Consider the following 17397-nt stretch of genomic DNA (forward strand, 5'->3'; position numbering starts at 1 on the left):
GAACTGAGCTGAGAAACGAAGGCCATCTCTCCCACTGGGCTCGAGGCTGCTAGACAGCTCTTTCCCTCCCGCTTATGCCACACAGTCTCTTTTCCCATACTGTGGGGCCCCTTTCCCATAATGTAACTTTTAGTGGATTGGTGAGTTAAGAGTGTCAAGTTGCGAGACAGACGTTTGGCCAGAGGATGTCAGACAGGCATCCTCTGCATCATCTTCTGCAAGCAGTTCAACAGAAGCGATTGTGGTGGGGAGCGTTTTGTTAATATCCTCTAAGGGAAAAATTATAGGGGGTAATTTTGCTGCCTCTAGACTGGCTTATCTGACTTTTGTATCCCTTTGGGGTAGAGCAGGCCCTTGCCTTGTTTTTTTAGTCAATTTAAAGAGTGAGTCAGGCCAAGTAGAGTCTATTTCAAAGTTTCTGTATTAATTATTATGAGTCAAAGTAAAAACGAATATAAGATTAGTTGTTTTGCTTAAGTAGCACTGTCCAATCTGATTAATATGTACCCTTCTGCTGACCTCAAATTACGTTGTAAAACTTCTTCAAGATAAGGACCAAAAAATGTACCAAGACACTTCTGCTGTTCTTGTATTTGTTTATTGTACTTCTGCTCCAGTTTCCTTTCCTGCCAACGGCTTTTAAATACAAATGAGCAAACTGTGGGCCAAATTAAAGGAAAGAAAAAAGATTTTTAAAGAAAATGATGAGAGCTTAGCAGTGGTGTGTATATGAAATCACAGTTTTATTGTGTACAGTTTTGTAATACAGAGATTCCCTCTCAACAGATGGATCGCTGTCCTGCTGTGTATAAATGGGAAACGTCCTCATGGCTGAACCCCTTTAGAGATCCAGTGCACTTGGATAGGAGAGCTTAAAACATCCTGTGCAGGGTTTAAAAAGTCAAGCCAAAAAGCTGTTAGCACCAGGGAACATTCAATCTGGAAATGAAGAAAGGGAAAAGAAGTCACATGAGGAGAGGAGACACTTCTTAAAAAGACTCTAAAAACACCTTTGGTTTTCCTCAGTATTCTGTCAACTGTTATCTTGCATTTTTCAGTCTCTTGGCATGGGGTGATGCAAATCTGCTGCACGGCTCTGGGAGCAGCAAGGAGTGACAAGCTCAGCACATGCTGGCCATTCATTCTGAGTGAAAGGTGGAGATACAAGCCATGCTGCAAGCCTTTTGCCCCAAGAATCAGGAAAAGCTGCTCTTTCGTCCCCTTCTGCCTCTTCAGAAATAAGCAGCAGCCCTCCTTCAGACAATGCACAATGGAAGGGTCAATCTCCTCCTCTTCAGTCTAAGCCTTTCTCTGTAGTGCTATTTGTCTCATTTTTGGCAACAATCAGAAGTTTTGCTCAGTGTACGTGGGACACTCGCTGCAGACAATTTACAAACATCAGGGGAAAGAGGGGAGTTGGCGGTGTTTTTTAATTCCCATAAGCTCTTCTTTTTTTGTTGTTTCTAATGAGTAGCTGAAAAACAAAAGGGGTGTTTTATTTCCTGATGAGTGCAAATATTTGTCCAAAATAACTTGAATTGTTTATTAAAGTGAATCCATTTGAACATTTCTTTTTTAGGCACCATGTGAAAGCTCTTATTTCTTCCATGATAGAGATTTGTCATCGGCTCATGTGAATGTTTTGGCTAACTGAAGGATGGATTGTTCTGTTTTGCTTGCTTGGATTGTGAAATAAGAATATCCGTAACATGACAGGGCATGAAAGAGCCTAAAATGAATTAAGGCTGTACTTTAATGAATGGGCTTTTCATTTAGCAGATTCTTTATAAATAACTGTGGCAAATCCACTTTCAGTAAATCCAAAGTATGGTTGATACGTACATTTCATATGGGTGGGTACTGGCAGACTAGAACTGATGATACATCATTCCAGATGGACCATTTTTCGGCAGATGAGTGTTCTAGCTATCATATTTCAACTGGAAGAACTGCTCTGGTGTAGAGCCAATACAGTATGTACTGTGTTTAATCTGATTATCTCAGCTCAAAACCTGGACAGATGAGCACATTCTCAAGCTGGATACTACAGGAATCATCCAACCAACGTGGATCTCCAGCCTTCACTGTAAACGGGGCAGGTTTCTACCTGCTGAATTATTTGCTAAGTTGGGCTGAAGGTAACAGACCCAATGGATATTCCATGCTGAAGGTGGAAGAATTGAGCAGGCGTATGCAAGTAAAACATGTGATAATGCCCAGTGCTTCATTCAAAGCTGTGTGTTTATTCAGATGAGTAGTCCCTCTAAGCAAATATTGCAGCTGACTGCCTTTCAAGTTTTAAGCCATGAACAAAGATAACACCTACAATCCATACTTAAGAGAAAATTAAAGGGATCTATATCCAAATGTGAGTATGATGGAAAATGTTGTGACTGTGCATCTGTTGTAAGTATGTGAAAACACTGAATTTTGCCAAGACAATTGTGCCAAAAAATGCGGGTCATTAGAAAGCAAGAGCTGTAAGGAAGTGCAGGCAATAAGTTGGATCATTTTTCTTTGCTGATCTTTTCAGAAAGTACAGCAGTTGAGGGTAAACATACAATTTGTTCCTTAAGGGCTTATTAACCCCCTTGAACCAGAACCTGATGTACATCTAGCCATCTAATTTCTCATGATGATGTAGGCTTACATCACTTTTTTTTCAGATGCATCTCAAAGAGTACCAGTGGTGTCCATGTGCAAGTTTGCATGGGAAGAGTTCAAGGTGACTGACACTCGCTGTGTGCTCCTATTCACATCAGAAAATACTGGAGCTGAGCCCTATAATCACAACCCCAAATAAACATCTGGGATTCTTGATTGCCAACAGGTTCCTCGGAAAGTCATGTACGTCTACTGCTAGTCTGGAGAAATGTTTTTGTGGGATATGTGGCAAGAACACTGTTAACGATATCTGTGCCCCTTGCCTGCGGCCATTTTACATTGTTGAAAGTACTAGTGTGATTTGCAGTTATTGGTGATCCCTTTGTGTTAGATTTTGTATTAACCTGCTGTTAGGCATCTAGTTCCAGCTACAGATACTGACTCACACCCATAGAAACACCTCCTACTGCTCAGTGAGGCAATGGACTGTGAACAAACTTACTGTCATCAATCAAAACGATTTCACAAACTTGTTCCCAACTTTTGTTGACCCTATGTTTTCAGAGTTGAGAATGCAAAACATAAGCTCTGTAGCTCAGGGCTGAAAGTTTGGACCAGATAAGAGATACTGTTCCTTTGCACTGAAGTATAAGAGTGTAATTACAACCAGATAGCTGGTGTGACGACTTAGAGTGGTAAAATGTAAAATCCTTGCATGTGTAAGCATAAACTCCATCTCTGCAGATCTTTTAACCTAATTAAATAGGTGGTTGAATGTTTCCAGGAAGACTGCATGAGAAGATGTAAACACAGCAGAAGATAACCTCTCTTATCTTTTTTAAAAGATGCTCAGATTTTTCACCCTAGCATTTGCACAGCTTTTGCTGGGCATAATAACAGATATACCTAATGTGACTGTAGGTTTATCATGCATTGAAAGACACCAGCCAGTACATTATGTACATTCAAATCTGTTAGCGCATCAGTGACCCAATTAGTGTGCAGTAAACAGATGCATACCCTAGAAACATTCCCATCTCCCTAACTATGTTATATCTGACTCTTTCCATATTTAATAACAAGTCATTATGATAGATAAGGGATGGAGGATACAGAATTCAGTCAAGTGAGCACTTCAGGCATCATTTAACAATGGTAAGCAAGGGGTTAACATGGAAATTAGGTGCCAGAGTAGACATGATAAAGCATTTTATCAAATTTAGGAAGATTGCCCATTCTAGTCTGACTGTGACATAGACTGGCACCGAACTGAAGGTTATTGACCTGTTCTGGTTTGCGTCTGACGGTGCTGATTTTGAGAGCAAATGAGTTCTGGTGCCTATGAGCTCATGGGGCTTCCAGTTTCTCAGCAGATAAGCATTGGCTGGCCTTGTCTTTCAGATTGGCTTGTGCAAATACACCCCTAACAATTCCCACAGATGACATAACTGGAGTGAAATGGGCTGCTTGAAGCAGCAGTTACTGAAATCTGGCACTGGTCCCCTCTGTGCAGGACACAATGAGTACTTGCACGTGTATTAGTTACGCACATGCCTGTTCCACTCAGCCTATGAGAGAGGAAGGGTCACGCAGCAGTGCCGTATGGCAGAGGGCATTGAAAGGCTAGTGTACACATCTGACTACCTCTGAGTTTAAATTTTAGGTGCCTAGATATTACCAAGGAGTCTTTCCCCTTAAGCAGTGGCCTGTACTGATGCTAAGAGCCATGTAAAATCAATCTGGTCTGTAACATCCCATGTAACACTTCCAGTTCTCCTCCGGCTGCATGTCTGGGATTGCTGCAGCCAGCAGTGGGTGAGGAGGATGAAAAACGTGGCTCCTTTCATAGCCACTGTTGACCCATTGCATTCTGAGCAGAGCTGCCCTGGATGGCTGAACTGCAACAATCTCAAAATACAGGATTTCTGCTTGCTTAGAAATAAAGCCAACTGAGCTTTGGTTTTTCCAAGACCTTGATCTGCTTTACACCTGATGTAATCAGGGTAACCTGATATAACCAAGGTAACATTGATTGTAATTGGAAGGCAAACAGTCATGTTGAAAATGGCCTCTTGTAATGTTGCAATAATCTGTGTTGGTTTACTAGGGGTCACTATGGACTAGCTGCTTTGGCTAAACTGTCAGGTGATCCTAACTGAAACCAAAACTTTCTGAAGTACTATAATTCTTCTTAGTCTATGCATATTTTTTCTGTAAGTGGAGTTGAAAACTTGTCTTCATAGCATTTCAGCTAAATTTTTACAAATATTTAGCTGATATGAATGTATTTTTGAGCTTATTTCCAACATATTCAGAAAAAAAATTATCCTTTTTTTTAAACCAATATTCTGAATTTTCTAAGGTTTCCAGTGCATCTTAAGCAATGGAGGTAAAAATGTTCTGCATAATAAGAGTTTTGAGACAAGCATATATGTATGATGTTGCAAGATTATTATTATTGTTTTTAAAAGTAGAGGTTGATCTCAGCCAGATTTCATTCACACTTCTTGCGTGGGTTGTAAACTGGAAATAAATCTGCAGGAATAAATGGCACGCTCTTCTGCCCTGTAATGTCTTCAGAAGAATGTACCTGATGATTATGGTCTCAGGCCCCTGCTCTTACTGCACCAGTATCAGTCACAAGGGCAGGCAGACAGGTGAGCAAAACTGTTCTTGAAAGGCATCAGTAAGAGGGAAAATGATCCATTGCACCCAGAGAGTACCGGAGCCAATTGCCTGGGCAGTCAGAAGACTGAGACCACCTTTGCTAGTGGGAAGCTTCTTTCTGATTGTTTCTATGGACCAGAGAACTGGGTTGGCCTCTTGCTTCTCCTTCTTCTCTCACCCTAGTGAGCTTCTGTTGCCTGTGTTCAGTGCTTTTCAGGAACCCAAGGTGGTGGTTACTATAGTGTCTCTAAACAGCGGTTTCAAGACACAATTAAGGAAATTGTGGGAGGGATAGAGGGATAGAGTGTGCCCTCAGCAAGTTTGCTCATGACACAAAACTGGGAGGAGTGGCGGACACACCGGAAGGCTGCGCTGCCATTCAGCGTGACCTGGACAGGCTGGAGAGTTGGGCAGAGAGGAACCTTATGAAATTCAACGAAGGCAAGTGTAGGGTACTGCACCTGAAAGGTGCAGAATAACCCCATACATCAGTACAGGTTAGGGGCTGACCTGCTGGAGAGCAGCTCTGTGGAAAGGGACCTGGGAGTCCCGGTGGACAACAGGATGACCATGCGCCAGCAATGTGCCCTTGGGGCCAAGAAGGCCAATGGCATCCTGGGGTGCATCAAGAAGAGTGTGGCTAGCAGGTGGAGGGAGGTTATCCTCCCCTTCTACTCTGCCCCGGTGAGGCCGCATCTGGAGTACTGTGTCCAGTTCTGGGCTCCCCGGTTCAGGAAGGACAGGGAGCTGCTGGAGAGGGTACAGCGAAGGGCTACAAAGGTGATCAGGGGACTGGAACATCTTTCTTGTGAGGAAGGGCTGAGGGACTCGGGTCTTTCTAGTCTGGAGAAGAGAAGACTGAGGGGGGATCTTATCAAGGCTTATAAATATTTAAGGAGTGGGTGCCAGGAGGATGGGACCAGTCTTTTTTCAGTGGTGCCCAGTGACAGGGCAAGAGATAATGGGCACAAATGTGATCATAGGAAGTTCCACCTAAACATGAGGAGGAACTTCTTTACTTTGAGCGTGATAGAGCACTGGAACAAGCTGCCCAGAGAGGTTGTGGAGTCTCCTTCTCTGGAGATATTCAAAACTCACCTGGATGCATTCCTGTGCAACCTGCTGCAGGTGAACCTGCTCTGGTGGGGGGGTTGGACTAGATGATCTCCAGAGGTCCCTTCCAACCCCTATCATTCTGTGATTCTGTGAAATTATTTTGAACAATTTATTTGCATCCAGATGGCTGCCCATGAAGGTGCAGGTCAGTATGTTGTCCATGAGCTCTCAATGAGTAGCAGAATGGCTTAGGGTTTTGTATTGTATAAACCAGCATGTAAATTATGTGTCTGTCAGCTCTACTCTTATTCAAACCCTGCCTGATATACACCGGAGCAAATCTAGTTGGATCTTCCTGGAGAGTGGCTATCCTGCGTGTACTCATGTCTTGAAACATCCTTTGGTTCCATACAGAAACAAAACCAAGCTCTTTCAAACATGTTCACCAAACTGAGCTGTGTCAAAATGTCACTTTTCATCAAAATCTGAACTGTTTGGGAAGTGTTGCATGTGTCTGTTCTCATGTGCTCTGTCTTCCTCTCTCCTTTACTTTTTTCCGTACCCCACCTTCTTCCCTCCTTCCTGTCAAAACAGTGACAGCTTATGTTTTGCAATATGGGCAAGTTTTGATTTTAGCAAAATTTAGTATAGTAAAAAATTTTGCCTGTCTCTAAATATGTGCTTTCCTACGTTGCCTAGCTCGGGGGTAAAACGTACCTCCCCTACCGCACCCATAAGCTGTTAATACAAGACAATATAATAGAAGACAATATATTCCTGTTGGTTGAAACACCTCTTTATTTTTTAGGTGTACAAGCAGTTAGTTTCCTTTCCTCACCCTCTGTCCTCCTGCTGTAACAAAACAACGCAAGGGCCAGCAGGACTGGAGCATGTGAATTCCACTGCCTCCCTCCTCAGCCGCGCACCCCCTTCCCTCCCGCAGGGAGGTGAACACCGTCCACACATCATTTGAGACAGGAACAATATAAAACAATCTGTTTTCAAATTTTCTAAATATTTTCCAACTTCCATTGCAGGCTGTTGTCTTGATGCTGTAAATTCGTGCCAAGAACTCCCCAACAGCATTCTTCTCTGCCTTCCCAAATCACTCGGAGAGCAAACAAACCTTTCCTTGAGTCATTGATTTCTGCAAGAAAGCATTTGTGTTTATTACATATGAAGGAAGAATGGCTAGACTGCACATTTTACAGCTCGCAGCTCTCCAGTGAAAGCCATAAATAAGAAGATCTTTGACAGCACAGAGCTGCTTTCTCCTCTGTGTATTTTGATCTGTGAACAGGACTTCTCCCTTCACAGAGCAGACAGGGTACGGCTGTGCTGGGTAGGAAACAACTGCCTGGCAGTTTTCTATCCCCTCTGAGCCCATAATGCTCTGTGACGTGTTGTGTCATCTATAATTGGTTTCACTGCCTGAATGAAAAGCTTTTGATGTAATAAAAACACTGTGTACACAGTGCAGTTTCAAAGGATAATATGATCATCTGTATTTCAGTGAGCTATACTGAATGGCTCAGTCTAGACAGGAATGTGTTAAATTAGTACTGGAGCAATTTAGCAGACACTAGAATTAATTAGGAAAGGATTTTTTTCTACTGTAAAAAATGTAAGATATCTAACACCTAATTTAAGCTGGACCATAGAAATTTTCGGTATTCAACTTCAGAAGTACTTAAAGTGATCACGGTATGTGCTAATACTTGTCTGTGAGGGCCTATACTCATGAGAGTAGCAGTTTGCCCTGCCCTATATGAGTACATTTGTGCCTGGCGATGTCTATATTTTGAGGAGGCATAATCCTTAATTGCCTCCATTTATTTCCTCACTGCTCTAGCAATGTGGCACACTTGTATTTCTGTGCATTTTTTCCTCTGGGTCAAAATTGCCATCACTTTGTATTTTGTAAAGTGCTATTGGAGCAAGTGTCCTACCATTTGGTGTTTGTGTTTCAGCTCTTGCACTCTTCACAGAGCTGTTCCAATACAGAAAGCATGATTCAGTGATTAAAGGAAAGAGAGGAGGTTAATAAACTGTAGTTCTGTTTCTCAATAGGGCATCAGTAGCTGTCACGTAAAAGTGACAAATGATGTTTTAAGTTCCTTGAGCCATGCTGTAAAACAATACTCTGCACTGGGATGTGACTCAGTCTGCAGGTCCTCAGCATCAGGCAAATCGAGTAAGTTTCCCTTCCATTCAAAAAGCTTGTGTACCTGAAAGATTGTCTGATCTTTTGTCCCTAGCTGTATCACCTGGTTTAAAACACATACTACCTCTTCTTACGGCCTTACTTGTATTTTTGTGCTAGTTCATAGTGCAGTCAGCATAAAGAGATCAGTGTATTTTCTGAGGGGCGGAGGGCTTGTATTATCCACAGGTCTGAAACCACGTTGCCACAGCCTGGTTCCTGAAGTCTGAAAATCTGGGTGAATATGTCCTTATTTTGGCACCCAGATTCTGAGGCACCCATGATAGATGACATCTGATAATTATGTCAGTTGGTCTAATTGCCTGAAACAAATGGGCTATCACAAAGCTTAATTTTTCATCCTTACAAAATGTGTCAGCGTACCTGTATACAGCTGATATATTGATATGAAACATCATCCCTGTTGCTGTGGAATAGTTGTTTTGCAAAATTGCCTTTTCCAAAATGAGATGGCTGAACTTTGCTTAATGTTTGTTTGATTGATCCAGATAGAAGCAGAAGAATAGTATTTCTGCCTGCTTTACACTGAGCTTGGGGTAAAGGTTGACAGAGTCTGCATTTTGGTCTGCATTGAGAAGACTTAGTTTGAGCTGGGGATGCTCCTTAACCAGTGGTTCTGCCCTGCTGCAGCACTGAGCAATCCAAGTTCTGGCTTTTAGCACCACAACTTAAGTTCCCAGTCACTGTTCATGGCACGCTCCAATAAAGCCTATTTCTAACGCCCATTAACAAGAATATTTTGCTGTCACTATCTGCAAATATGTGTGAAGAGTGATAGAAAATGCTGTTAATTTACTTCAGGGGACTCTGAAGGCCACCAAGCAGGCAAGCAAGACAAGACATGGCAAGACAAACAGAACATGTTTATGCTAACTTCTGGGTGTGTGACCAAGGACCAGTTCCAGTCATTATCTGCACAACTTCACACGTATCTTAGGCTCTGGAGATCCAGAGCATCAAGTATATTGAAGACATATTGCAGACCTGAGTCTGTTCACTTAGGCAGTCTGGGTGGATCAAACAGAGGCAGTCCCAGGTCTCACCACGGGTCTCCCAGAAGGCACAGCAGTCATTTCCAGATGCAATTTACCTTCTCTGAGGCAGGGGATACTGCCATTTCTTATGTGTTTGAACTCAGGTTGTGAATGCTGGGTGCCTGACCTGGACAGATTTGGGCCAGGCAAAGCCTGCAATGTGGGCAAAAATCTCAGAGTCATGAGGAGCAGAAAGTTGAACCTGCTCTGTCTCTGCTTACCAGTGCGTGATGGCCTTTTAACAGAGTGCACTTCAGGTTTCTCCCCCAGTATGAGCTAATACAGAGCTGTGGACGCTGTGGGCTGTGCAGGCAATTACTTTTGAGGCACTCCACGGCTAAACCCGCTCAATAGCTCTCCAGAGGAGTGCGAAGACTGTTTTTACAGCTGAATATGGTGCAAGGATTGAACTATGAGCCTTTTATCTTAGAGGTGGCTCCCTACCACATGTTTTTGTTATGAAGAAATTCCAACGTTTGGTGTTACATAGCTAAAAGTTTGCATAGGGCTTTAGAAACACAAAAGAATCTACATTATTATAAAAACAGAGCTCTTACTTACATGTAATGAGCTAAAGTGAATGTATTACAGTTTAGCAGCTGATTTGGAAATCCCTTGTTACTGTTCCCATAGTTTCAAAGCACAGGAGTATGAAGAATTTTTGAAGAAACTAAGCAACTGTAACCACGATGGACAATTTCATGCAGGAGATGAATTGGCTGTTCAGAAGAATAGTTCCTGTGTTGTAGAAGAACGCGCTTCTTTGCTTTCTGCCTCCTTCGAGCAAACTGCCCTTGCAGAGCTGAGGCAGTCCCGTTGGGGAGCGATCAATATGCTGCCACATACCATCTGTAATTCTGGAATTTGCTTCTCCCACCCACACCACGGTGGTTTCACAATGTGCTTTCTTGTGCTGTAGCAGGGACAGCCTCCTCAGGACATGTTTTTCTTAGTCACGTGGATTTGTCAGAGCCAGCCTTTTTTCCTAATCAAATGAGCTTTTCAGTGTGTACTCAGCATTGGATAAGCACAAAGGCTCACATAATCAGTCCAGATGACTCCTTAAGGAGACTTTTAACATCTGTAATTTACTGCTCATGTTTTCTTTTCTTCGAAGCGTACCTTGCTTCCCTGGTTGGACCAAGCAGTACCATGGCACCCATTCTGAGTAAAAAATGACAGTGTGGTCCTTTATCAGCAGTGAGCAATATTTCATTTGAATGTTTATGCTGCAAAACCACACTGACAAAGGATTGTGCAGGGGTGGATAGATTAGGGAAACCTGTGGGACAGCATGAGGAATTAGTGTGTGGGCAGCGTGGCCCTGGCAGACCGAGCCTGAGCTCACATGGACGAGTAGAGCTCTGCTAAATTCAGTGGCACTACAACAGTTTATGAAATGTGAGTTGTTTTTTGTCTTTAATATCTTGCTCTCTGGTGACCACCCTGACTAGCCAAATTTCTTTTTCTGAGGGCACATTTCCTAGCTGTTAAATGTCAAATTGTCCAGATTAAAAAAACCTGCTAGTAAGGCTTTGGTTTGCTTCCTGCGTTGCTGTTGGTAGTTAATGAGCAGTAGTATGCGGCTGTGCCATCCTCTGGGGCTTGATCTCCCCGTCATGTTAATAGTTAGCAGTATCACAGAGGCCCACTGAATGGAGACTATTCCCTCTTGAAAAATTGCTCTTTCCGCTAAAGTAGAGGTTCTGTGTGAGGAGACGTATATTGTAACACTGGTTTAATTCTTCAATAGATCTTGAATTTTGAAAAGACTGTAACACAGTTTGTCTACTTTGTTAGTGTCATGTAGGGACAGGACCTGTGTTCTGCAGACTGCCAGACATGTAGCATCATCATGGACAGCTTCGGTCTCACATCAGGGAGTCCTGTGAGCAACTATCTTGCTGCTGGTATTGTGACCCATTGCTGGGGAGGCTGACCTCTCCAGCCTGGGAGCATGGACCACAGCACAACCTGCTCAGTGTGCTGCCTGGGGAAGCTTGTTCAAAGTTATTCTGGAGGCATTCACTGCTATAGTATGCTCTGTAGTCTGGGCATGTGCTAAACATAGGAATAGCAGCTGGAAGAATAGAGGCAGAAGAGGGAACCTGAGGTAACAAGAAGACAATACTGGTCAGATAGATACACTGTTTTTTACCGGTTTCAGTCAGTTTTCCCCACTTCTCCACTAAAATTCTCTTTGAAAAATAAAAACCCTTTTTTCCTTCTCCTGCTGGGCTTGTGATTACAAATAAAAATGTAAGCATGTATGTGGCCCTCTTGAATCACATTTTCTACATAGCTGTATTTAATTGGGATCTTCCAAACACGGCAAGCTCTTTTCAGAAATCTCTGTTTTCACTGATGTTTCCCATCAGCCTGCTGCAGGCATTCAAGAAGTCAGTGTTTAATTAATGGACAGAAATGCCAATGCCAAACAGAATGCTGAGTTCCTGCAGGCCACAGGTTAAAAAGAGAAGGTTTTTGGCAGCTAACTGAAATCTAAGTGGGATTTTTCCGGTGTGCTATTTCCCCCATTTGTTCTGTCTTTGCTAATATTTAACAGGCCTTTATTGATTACGGTGGCAGATTTGTACTCTAAATGGAAACTGAAGGTTACTTTTTTCTCCCCTAATCAGTGGCTATATATATTTTTCATATATATCTATATATCATACATATTTCATAAATTAATGCTGGGAGAAATCACCTCCTGGTACAGTTGGCTATAAAGGCAAAATGGCATTAGTCATTTTTTAAATTATAAATCTCAATATCTGAGTAAATTCTCCACTGAGAAATGTAGAAAGTCTTCATTACTGCTGCATTACCAGCATGTCTGAATCTAGCGAAGAACTCAGCTTCACAAGTGTTGTAAGCTCCCTCTGGGTCTGCAGTCAGGTTAGCTATCTCTTTCCTGCTAAAGTGGGAGTACTTCAAATCTTACCTGTGGCAAACCTCTTTCAGATTCAGCTGGCAGCTGCAGATCTCTTTTGGCTTGGGTTTTTTGGATTCCTGTCTGTAGGGAGCACCGTAAGGTCCCACGTGTCCTCCTGTTTCCCTGTCCAAGTCCCACATGGGGCCGTTCATCTCTGGGGTTTGGACTGCCTGTGCAGTGAAAAGCTCATTTCCCAGCTGTGCATGCACCTCTAGGATTTTTTGCTTATTGGCCTAGATTTTTAGTCAAATGGGGAGGATTTATGAAACTGATATAAATTTGTCAATTTGTAAAACTTCCACAAGTTCACTTCTTATCAACAAACCCATTTGTATAAATAACTGTTAATTTGCAATTTCAATGTATTTCCCTCCTCCTTTTTTTTCTTCTGCCATTGCCAGAGCTTCTTGTGTCCATCTGAACTTCAGCAGCAAAGTCCATTTCCATACTCCATGATACTCAATCCTACAACTATGTGAAAGCACATCACATTCATGCCACGAAGGGTGGCAGACACTGCCACTCTGGTACTTAGTGCCTGACTAAATTTGCAACCCAGTTCTACAGCACATTTAAAATCATATCTGTGTCATCCCCTTTCTGACAGGTGTGCTGTTGCCTGTGAGGTTGGAGGCCTATAGGTGCATTTTCTTCAACACAAGTTTGTACCTCTACTTCTCTTGATTGTGCCAGAATTTTGTACACCAGTGCTGGTAACTTTATCAAACAAATATGAAATCTCACTGAAATGTGGGATCAGGTTTGTCTGGCAAAGCCTGTTTTCCCTTTGCACTCCAGTCTTTGAAGTCGTTAGTCATAAACTCCTGCTCCAGCTTTGCCATAACTTTGCCTGAAACTGAGGTCAGCTATAGTTAAATGGGTTACCTGACTTTTTATTGTAGTACTAATACAATACTGACACACTTCTGAAATTTTCACCCATAACTGGAAATTTATCAACAGCTAACACCTCACCCATCTCTTTTGGGTGTCCTTGGTGTGAATTATCTTAATCTACTGATCCTAAAATATTTCTCTCCAGTTAAAGTTGTTTCATATTCTTCTTCCTTGGTTGCAAATTGAGTGGAAGTATTTCATCATTATCAGTCAGCTTGTTCTTGATTTTCCTCAATGCTGGGAAGTTAGCTCTTCGGAACCAAAAGTATAAACACTATTGATTGGGACTTTGTCCAATTTCCTATAATCCTGTCATGACTCCTGCTTATTAAGCAATGACAAGTGGTGCAGGGGCAAATGAACCCTTCGCCCATGTGGTGTACCTGAGAAATGGTTAATCTCTAGATTCAGTACTCATTATATCCCTATTACTACAATAAGGTCAATAACAGGCTGTGTTCAGGTCGTGTTAGAAAGCTGTCATCTAAAGTTTTAGAAAAATCTACTCATATATCACTAATGGCTGTATGGTATCTTGAGATCACATCACCCATATGAAAAATATTTCAATAACATACTCTTTGAATGCTCATATTCATTTCATTATAGACAAGAGTAACTTCTCCTTTTGACCTGTCACACCAGACTTTAACAGGACCCTGCTAGGACCATGTACATCAGGGTTTGAAACCCACTTGAAATGGTTCTGGGATGTTTGTGCTTTAGAGCGACACAACCACTACTATGAACAACCAATAACTCTAAAACTAAGGAATATGGTACCACAGGAGGTGATGTTCTTCAGCTCTTCATTTTGCCCCTCATCTCCCAGTGTGTTTTTCCCAGACTCTCCCTCAGCCTCCTTTATACATGTCCCTCTGTTTTTTCTACTCCTTCAGTCCCATTAGTAGGACAGTGCTGGGCACTGTAGGGTGGGCTGGCAGTGCTTGCCTCTGCCGGGAGCACTTGCTGTCCAGGTCTGTGTGAGTGCCCTAAACTCTTGGGAAATACCACAGAGCAAGCCGCAGGTGGACTGCAGTGGGCAACATGGACATTTTACACAGGGCATCAAATGACATCTGCAAGTGGTAAATTTAAAACATGTTGGTGTTCATTCCTTAGCTATAACTAATAATGAATTCCTTCAAAAACTGTCTATATCCTCTCTTTCATTGTTCTTTATTTCCGCTGCAAATAACTTGCAACAATAAAAATGAAGGGATGCCAAATTCGTATGGCTCTTCAAAGCAAATTCTTTCCTTGAAATGAAGTTCAGTTGAAAAGTCTGGCCCTCCTCCCCAGCTTTCGTGCAAGCCAGATGGTCTAGTACTGTCCTTCAGTGTGAAGCCATGCTTAGGGTATGTTGTTCCTCTTTCCTCCTGAGCCTGAAAGAAAGGGATCAGAAACTTTATGTCTTCCTCCTGTCTTGCAGAAATTTTCCCTGCTATCTCCTCTGGGTGGATTTCCTTAAGGCCATATGCATAATGATCTGGCACTGGCTAGTATCTTACTCTCCAGAGCCATTCAGTCATTACTGTCTTTCCTTACAGTTCTGTCCTCAGGTTCCTCAGACTTTTCTTCCTTTCTCACTAAGAATTGTTCATTATTTCTCCCATAAACCCCACAGTATTCCGTGGTGGATTTTTGCATCTTTTAATTTCCCAGGAGGGATATGAAGGGTCTACAAGTAAAATACTTTGCTTGCTCTTATCCAGGAGATTTTACAGAAGGAATCACGTAAAAGCAGGGGTTGAACACTCAGTGCTTTTCCATTGTCAGCAGTAATGCACTTCTGGTAGAAAATTGCATTATCCTTATGCAGTAGGGTTTTAAAAACTTTTCCCAGGCATAAAAAATGGAGGAATCAAGTTCTCTGGACATTATTGTCTGCTCCCTGAATTTCCTTTTCATGGCACTGGAGACAGAAAAGAGAAATAGAGTGACTGGATACCCCAACTCCCATATAATATTCAACAAAGAGGGACTGTCTTAACATACACCTGTTTCCCCAACATTGTTCAGGCTTTATCTGGACACTGGCCATTCTAAAGCCCACCAGCAGAAGCTGCAGGGCTGTTGTGACTTGTACAGGAGATCTAGCTTTGTCATCAGGGGCTCAGTATTGGGGCCAGTTCTGTTTAATATCTTTATCAATGATCTGGATGAGGGGATTGAGTGCACCCTCAGCAAGTTGGCAGACGACATCAAGTCGTCAAGGAAGGCTCTGCAGAGGGATCTGGACAGGTTGGATCGATGGGCTGAGGTCAATTGTATGAGGTTCAACAAGGCCAAGTGCCGGGTCCTGCACTTGGGTCACAACAACCCCATGCAATGCTACAGGCTTGGGGACGAGTGGCTGGAAAGCTGCCCAGCCAAAAAGGATCTGGGGGTGTTGATTGACAGCCGACTGAATATGAGCCAGCAGTGTGCCCAGGTGGCCAAGAAGGCCAACAGCATCCTGGCCTGTATCAGAAAGAGTGTGGCCAGCAGGAGTAGGGAAGTGATTGTGCCCCTGTACTGGGCCCTGGTGAGGCTGCGCCTCGAATCCTGTGTTCAGTTTTGGGCCCCTCACTACAAGAAGGCATTTGAGGTGCTGGAGCGTGTCCAGAGAAGGGCAACGAAGAGGGGTCTGGAGCACAAGTCTTATGAGGAGCAGCTGAGGGAACTGGGGTTGTTCAGCCTGGAGAAGAGGAGGCTGAGGGGAGACGTCATTGCTCTCTACAATTACTTGAAAGGAGGTTGCAGAGAGGTGGGTGTTGGTCTCTTCTCCCAAGTAACAAGCTACAGGACAAGAGGAAATGGCCTCAAGTTGTGCCAGGGGAGGTTCAGGCTGGATATTAGGAAAAATTTCTTCACTGAAAGGATTATCAAGCATTGGAACAGGCTGCCCAGGGAAGTGGTTAAGTCACCATCTGTGGAGTTTTTTAAAAGGCACGTAGATGTGGTGCTTAGGGACATGGTTTAGTGGTGGACTTGGCAGTGCTGGATTAACAGTTGGACTCGATGATCTTAAAGGTCCTTTCCAACCTAAATGATTCTACGATTCTATGAGTCTATGATTGTATCCATATGTAGAGTTTAAAAATTTCTGTGAGTACTTTGGTATCTGAACTTCTCATATGCTTGAGCTGGTGTCCCTTGTCTGCCATGATGAGAAAAACCTGATGTCTTCGGAAAAGTGAGAAAGACCTGCAGGTCAGGCCTTTCATTAACCTTAGTGGACTGGCCAGAAGTAGTGTGGTACTGGGGAGAGATTTCCAGGCACACCAAGGGTCTCATGAGGCACTTTGAACCTTTCTCAGTCCCCGGCAGATGGGAGCCGAACTCAAAGTAAGTACTTTAAACTAGAAGCAGTCACTGAGCTCCACTTGAAAGGAGCTGAACGGAAACCAGCGTCAGTAGTAGTGGAGTGGGCAGCTACCTTGCAGGGAGTTTGTGTGGTTTGGCCACAGCACCAGCTGCAGGGCGTGAGCTGGGAAGGGGATGTGGAGGACATAGCTGCACATCAGCTGTGTGATGAACAGGCAGCTGTAGCTTGCCTGGAGGTGGGGCTAGTTTGGTCTGCTGCACCGTTCAGATGCTGCATGGTGGGAAGCTGGAATTCACACTGGCATCTCAGTTCCTCTAGCCTTTTTAATATTGATCATAGTGAACATCATCCATACTAATTATTTTTGAAAAGTTGCAGTGAGCAGCCTTATAAGACTGTTGGACTGTGTTCACAATTAAGAAGGACTGCCTAAAGGATAAAGGTGGCTTTTTTTTTCCCACAACACTGATTGAACTCTGATAAAACACATTTTTCCTTGTTTTTCTTGATGTACCCTTATGCTATGAGATGAATAAATTACACAGTGGGAAGTAAATTAGAAGATTTCATACTGATAACCATGTGCGGGCTTTAGTTTTCCCTGTTGTTTTGCTTCATCATATTCCCTGCTCTAAAATGAATGTGTACAGAATCTCTGCTCTCCCCA

This window comes from Gavia stellata, chromosome 2 (assembly GCF_030936135.1).
Source record: "Gavia stellata isolate bGavSte3 chromosome 2, bGavSte3.hap2, whole genome shotgun sequence".
NCBI lineage: Eukaryota > Metazoa > Chordata > Aves > Gaviiformes > Gaviidae > Gavia > Gavia stellata.